Source organism: Heterocephalus glaber, unplaced genomic scaffold (assembly GCF_053883595.1).
Source record: "Heterocephalus glaber isolate CG9 unplaced genomic scaffold, H.glaber_assembly_v1.0 deba00001058, whole genome shotgun sequence".
NCBI lineage: Eukaryota > Metazoa > Chordata > Mammalia > Rodentia > Bathyergidae > Heterocephalus > Heterocephalus glaber.
The window spans coordinates 1,527,539-1,535,109 of NW_028258184.1; the positions used below are offsets into that span (position 1 = coordinate 1,527,539).

Below are 7,571 nucleotides of genomic sequence, written 5' to 3' on the forward strand. Positions count from 1 at the left end.
AGACTTTATATGACTATTATTCTGATGAGTTTTCATTTTAACAAAATGAACCAGTTTCTCTCTTGAGTTTCTCCTATTTCACACGACACTGTGGGCATTTACAAAATGTAATGCAGCAATGCATCACTGTAAAGCAATGTGAAAATAAACAGAGGCCAGAATGTTAACAGGAGATGGACAACAGATGCAGTTATTCTGGTATGAAAGATTTTATTTTGTCTGTGATGAAGAGTTATTGTAGTGATCTCCTTCGATCCATTATTTTGAATGTTTAAAGAAAGTACAGTAAAAAACAATGAAACATATCAAAATGAGAAGACAGTCTCAGCACACCAAGTGTGTAACATGAGTATAACATGAGTGTAACAAAATGATCTATCAGCTGGTCAAGAAGCTGGGAGAGTTTGAAATGTATGAGAAATGTTATTCCAGGAAAGAGGAAGTACTCATAGGTATTCAATGCAATAAATTCAAAAAGTGTGAAAATACACATTAGGATGGCCAGTCTTGCCTAGTGCAAAAGGGGTACAAAGGCATGGTCAGAGAAAAGAATACAGAAATTAAGTGGTATGGGTATATATAGAGAAAAGATATGAACATTTATCAATACAAAATGATCCAATGCCATTGAGATATTGGATTTGAGTACAAAGATTCTTCCAAATAATTGATCACTCTGGTTATAGCTGAATAAATGATTCCTTATTTCACTCCATAGTCCTCAGACTGCTGGAACTTTCTACACTCCCACTGTGCGTGTGTGCATTCATGTGTGTATGTGAACACGTGTAGTATTGTGCAAGTCTGTCTCTTTTGAATTTCTGATTAGATCAAGTAGGGGCATATATTGTAAGCAAAATCAGTTCACACCCAGGCCAGCACCCTTTACATATACTGGTGTCATTGCCTGTCTAACAGAGTAGAAATGTCATGAAACAATTGCAGGAGACAAGAGACACTTGAATGAAAAGTGTAAAAATGAACTCAGAATTTGGTTGAGGGGCATTAAGATGAAACTTGCGTAAAAAGAATACAACTGTTAAAAGTCACGATGAAGCAAAAGGAATGAGAAAGCAGAAGTCACAACGTGGAGAGGGAACTGTAGGGCAATGGTGTGCTATGGATGTGGGAGTGTGCCGTAGGGCCAGGCAGGGAGGCTGCCCTTCACTGAAGGAACAACTCTGGTTGGACTTCAGGTTCTACCTCATCCTTCAGGCACCACCGCACGGCATGTCTGCAGCGATATTCATCTCTGGGAAGCCTGGCAGCCCCGTTTCTGCTTTTCTTTGGCTCTCTTGTATCTTTCTAAACATCACTATCAACTGAGGTGACCTGTGCTGCCTGACAAAATGGCAAATGGGGATGGGGTGGTGGCACTCTGTAACGGAGGGTACAGAAGGTAAGACACTGGGCCTGCTTACAATTTAGTAAGTGATAGTAAGAGAAGTAAGTTATTTTATAACCCGTGAATAGTTAAGGATAATGACAAAAGACTTGGCCTAGTTAACAATTTTCTATTTCTTTTCTGGAAAATAGTGTTAGTAATCACAATAATGGTGATGCAAATGAAGATATTTTATATATTAGATAATTATTATCTTTAAAAATTGTTCTAAGTGATTTCTAAGTGGTATTATCTGTAAATCTCCCAAAATTTCCAGAGGTAAAATCTTTTTTACTTTCTAAATATGGCTCACTGGTTGGAAACATCAACTTCAGAAAAGAGGCTACTTTTGTGAGAACTGAATATAAATCATTAGATACTATAATACTTGGTTTATTTGACACTTGACTTAATCTACATGTGAACACTAATAGTGTCGATCCTGATGGATTAAATAGTAAGATAAATCCATGGTGAGATCCCAGTTGCAATAAAATTGAAGGTGTGGTTCTTTTTTTTGGTACCGGGGATCAAACTCAGGACCTTCCACTTGCAAGACAGGCGGCGGTGGCACTGAGCTAAATCCCTGAAGGTGTGGTTCTTAAGGGCCTTCTTTGATGATCACTGCTTTTATTTTTTAAATGATGGAATAAAATGTGTTTAAAAAACATTATAAAGTTAGTTTTCTCGAGGTCGTTTTTCCATAACAATGAGTATCACTGTAATAGAACATCACGCTTATTTTGCAGTTATCCAGTTCTTAATGTACAAAAACTACATAACAGTCCACCAAATATATATGTCTGTGTACATATAAATGAGCTTTAATCTTTTATGTCAAATTAAATTCAACTAGTTTTTGCTTTTCGTTTTTTGGTAGATTGGAGCATAGGAGGAAACAATTATTGGATAAATTAATCCATAACATGCATGTTTGTTTAGCAGCATGTTATGAGTAATCCCCAATCATAATGTATCACATAATTCATAAATGTTATTAGGTCATTATAGATTCAAGAACTAAAGATATTTTATAACTCTTGGTCAGAGAGGGCCACAAGAACTTCAATTCAAATTAATGACAGACTTCTTGTTTTGATTGTATGGTAGACTAGACACACTAAACAAACCTCTCAACCAAAATAATTTGAAAGATTGGAAAAACATAAAAAGGAGTATATGTATATTCACAGAGGCCAAACAAAAAGTGTGAGAACAAAACCCTGGCGTGGTAAGCAAATTGATTTTATTTTAATGCAAATAATAATAGCATATTTAAAAATATATTTGAACATATTAAGACAAAATTGTGTCTTAGGAATAAATCTAACAAAGTTACATGATCTGTAAAGAGACATATCAAACTTATACAAAGATATTTAGGATGTTTTAAATTAATAGAAATATATTTATTAGTAGCAGAAAATATATTTATAAATCTAATTCTTAAATAATATATAGATTCAATATAGTTATGATCCATGTTTTACAGGGATCCTCATGAATGTTTATAAGTAGTTTTTAGAATATTTATAAAGTAGCAAAATATTGAGTTGCTAATAATGTTTAAAAGGGAAGAATAAGATTAGAACACTTTTTATTAGATACATTTGAATTAAGGAAAATGTATAAAAATGCCCATCCCAGCATTCTTCTCATAGCAATCTGTTTTCCATTCCACTACTCCCTGGTGTAGTTACTAAATGCCTATGTGTGAGGGCTGATGATCATCCTTGTGCTCCAGTACAATTTTGCTAATAAAATATCAGCTTACTCTGGTTGGACAACAGGCCATCTAGAGAATTATATTAACCTTTATTTTCTATACATGTGTTTTCACACTTTTCTTTGTAGAGTCATATGCTTTCCTTGAGGTACCTGTCTGGATGCACCTTTGTATTCTTCCTATTATACCCAAACCATATTTCTATCACATGAAATCTATAGTGCACCACGCCAAGTACTTGAGATTGTTCAGAGCGAGGCTGTGTAGTATGCCTTTGCTGTGCTTCCAAAAACTCATTTGTGCTGCCTCAAGTTCCTCTCTCTGTATTGAATACACTTGAGACAGAAGTTGACAGTTTTATGGAATGTTACATGGATGACAACCTAGTTTTCTGAACAAGTATGCTGAATGACAGCATACAGCATAGGTAGAACAAGATGTAAAGTTGAGCATACTTTTCAGAGACATTTGTTTAGGATTAGCCCATTTTTCTCTTTGATTATCACTGTGAAGATTGGGCTACCCTGAATATCAGAGTTCAGTGACATAGGAGTGGACCATGGATAAAACTGAAAAATTAACTAAGGAAGCTTCTCAATCCATGCAGGTATGGAGAACACTCACTTGGTAGACATGCTCTGTAACTGGTAACAATGTCATCCTTGGGGAAGGAACACATGGAAAATCTGAGAAACTGTGGTTTTTCAATATCTACAAGTTTTGAACAGTGAGACAACTTACAAAGTATTTAACCAGCAGTTTTAGCTGTCTTTTTAGAGCTTTACACTGATTAGGCTGAGATCATTAAGACAATGCAAGCAAAGATGCTGCTTCTTGTCTCTTGGTAGTCATGGGAAAGAATTTTTAAATTTAGAAATGATATTGCAAAAGGAAGAACATGACAATATTAAAAAATATGGCCCAGAAGAAAAAATCAAAATGATCTGAACATAATATAAAATACCTACCTGTACACAGAAAAAATTGAATGAATTAAGAGATGTCACCCCACAGATAACCTTTAATGAGATCATGTTATCCAAACATGGCAGAGATATTTTTTCATTGGTAGGAAGAGGTATGGTCAGTGGCCAATAATTTCAGTCATATCCAGAATGTTTATTGTGCACAGTTCTGTTTTAATTGGCATGTGACTAAGAGTTATTGAGTTTATTTGGTAATTCCTTGGGTTTAGGAGCATCACGCTGAATTTTTTGCAAGGCATATTATGGGGGGTGTATAACGCTTACATTTATTTTTTAGTACTATTTCTATTGATGAATTATTATTTTAATTTTATGAGTTTTATTACATTAAACAATGTACACTTAACAGGAAAATAAAATATCAATAAGATAAAATATTAAAATTTTAATATGTAATGAATGTGTAGAATAAACATTAACATATTCAATATCAACTGTTTTCCTAAAGATCTAAAAAATAACAGCAGAAATACATTTCTATGTGAACTATTATGAAAATACAAACAAAGCTCTACCATCAAAGTAATCTTTGCTTCAATTATCACACCCAAGGCAATCTTCACACATGACAACGGCATGTTGCATACACAAGTCTCGCTTACACCGACAGCGCGTTGGCTTAGCTTTCCTTTCCTGTTTGGCAGGTCATACTTGTCATCTCTCTGGTCTTGTCCTTTTGTGAGGAGCTTCCTATTATATTACACAATGTTCACTTAGCAGGAAAATGAAATACTGATAAAACAAAATATCAAATATGTAGTATCTAGAATAAACAATATTTTCAATATCAACTGTTAACCTGCTTATGAGATCTAAAAAACAACAGCAGAAATAAATTCCTACGTGAACTACAATGAAAATGCAAATAAAACTCTACCACAAAAATAATCTTTACTTTATCACACCTAAGGCAGTCTTCACACATGAACACAGCATGTTCCACACACGTCTTGCTTACACTGACAGCAGATGTGTTTTGTTTTCCTATTTTCTTTGGAGGACATACTTGACATCTTGCTGGCCTTCCTCTTTTCTTAGGAGGTTCTCGTTATGTTTCCCCTGTCTGCTCATCTATCTGCTCCAGAATTCTTTTGCAGAGTTCTTTGGGCAGATACATATTGTTTTTCCTGTGTTGGAATTGATCATCTGTCAATTCCAATTCCAATCTTCTAAGAAAATTTCTCCATGATATTTTGTGCTTGTTATTTTCTTCTTAAACTGTGAAACTATTCATGCCTGGCATGTTTAGCATTGAATAAAACAAGCACCGGCCAATTCTTCGTTTCGAATGACATAATAGTTGCTGCATAACTCATCTACAACATCTACTCCTCCTTTTCTTTTATTGTAAAATGTAACCATTTCTGGCTTCATTTGTGTTGAGGATTCACTATCAATCTCTTTTTTTCTTTGTTTGGTTTTTTTGAGACAGAGTCTTGCTAAGTACTCCAAGTTAGCCTGCAACTCAATATATAGCACTGGCTGACCTTGAACTCATGGGATCCTCCTGCCTCAGCCTCCGAAGTTCTGGGATTACAGACATGCACCACCAGGTTCAGCTTCAATATCAATCTTATCATCATGGTGTAATGTTGACAGGTTTAATACTACTTTGTTTTTCTTCACCAGATAGGAGCCAAATGTTCTGTCTTTCTGAAATCCAAAGATTTGATTACACATTTCTCTATTGTGAACTTGCAAAGTTTTTTCAGGAATCTTTCTTTTTTCTTGTGAATAGTTTTTGTGCTGGTCAACTGCTGTTCTTATAGCAAATGTAGCATCAATGGGTAACTAGTGAACTAATTGCCAAATGTGACATTTGGGTTTCTTTTTGAAATAGGTGCAACAATTCTTTTTCTCCCCTCTGAGAACACATTCGACATTTTATTTACATTTTAAGACTAATCTCAAAATCACATGTCCATACATCTATTTCCTTTTGTTGACTTCACCTAAATTTAAATGGATGGTTTAACAAAGACTGTAAACAAATATTTACCATGTCTGTTACATGTAACACACAGGAACAGCTTTTGACAGAAATTCATCAAACCTCCCAACATTTTTTATTATAAATACAGGTATCAAAACAATCCTAGCATATTTTTGATACTACTACTAGTCAGCACCCACACTACTTCAAAAATTAACACAATTTGTGACAATATTCATTGTACCTGCTACTTTGAACAATTTCAAACTGTAGCTGTTTCACTAAGCAAGATGGATAAGCATGCCATTTCTGTTTTTCCTTCTGAGATTTTACTTTTCAGAAACACACGTTTCCACTGACATCTGACAGTTCTTGCCATGCTTTCATCTTGTAAACCTGAATTCTATTTGGAGTACTCCAGGTTCATGTTTGAATGACAATGCCTTAATAAGAGAAAGAAAAATTGTGCCACATTTTTCCTCCTATTACCTGAAAACATAATGGGTGTACATACATTAAATATATTCTTACAATGTCCAGGTCATGTTTACCAGCTGGAATTCTTTTACTTAATGTGTGAGTATTTTGCATTGTGGTATTTAATCAAGACATTAATATGAGTAAGGTTGTTGATTCAAGACAAGTTTGTGGGGCTGGGGATTTAGCTCAGTGGTTTCGCCACCTGCCTCCCAAGCACAAGGATCCGAGTTCAATCCCTGGTACCAAAAAAAAAAAAAAAGAACAAGTTTGAGATCCACTAAAACTAACTGTTGCATGTTTGTCCTTCTGGTGGTTTTGGAAGCTTCACATTTTCTTTGGACATCATTAGACGTCTTAGCTCTTGAAGTACAACTTTAATGCTATATGAATTCTGCCATTTTGCTAACACTGGTATGGTTCATGCATCCACCATTCCACTGGAATTATTTATTTCATTCATATTAATTTTTGTTACAAATCTAACTGATGGAGGAGCTTCTGGGTTTTTAGGTCCACATTCTACTTTCAGTCTATATATTCTATTTTCATAATTTGTCCTTGGTGGTCCAATAATCATGCCTGTCTGCCTTATAAGTATCATATCTTCATCATCTTCAAGGCCCCAGCTAACCATACCATCGCCTACTCCTTTTTGTCCTTCTTCAAGTTCTTCCAACAAGCGAAAATCACGAGGAACTTTAACTCCTGTGGAGATCGCCATCTTCTCCTACAGCCCGATGCAGCCGCTTGAACGTATGGACGTCACATGTCACTTCAGGTGCAGCAATTCAATTCACAATGTCATAAGGTTTATTGCTGGATGAATAAAGACCTGGTGGCTGAGTTCCAGGATAAATTTCTAAATTCTAGGTGTAAAATGTCTCAGCATTTACCAGGGCATATATTTTATACCATATTTGGAAGGTTTACTTGATATATATTACCGAAACCTACAACAACCATGAAATGATGCCAGTTGTTTCTCAGTTATCACATATTCAGATGATGTATAAATTCTTTGACAGTTCAAAACAAAGCTTTCAAAAATGAGCTAATACCAGC

At 35.0% G+C, this 7,571-nt stretch overlaps 1 pseudogene; it reads right to left on the reverse strand.

Annotated features, from left to right (window-relative positions):
• Window positions 1–6,792: 6,792 nt before the first annotated feature.
• LOC101709174 (ubiquitin-conjugating enzyme E2 variant 2 pseudogene) lies at window positions 6,793–7,249 on the reverse strand (annotated as a pseudogene).
• Between the last annotated feature and the right edge of the window lie 322 nt (window positions 7,250–7,571).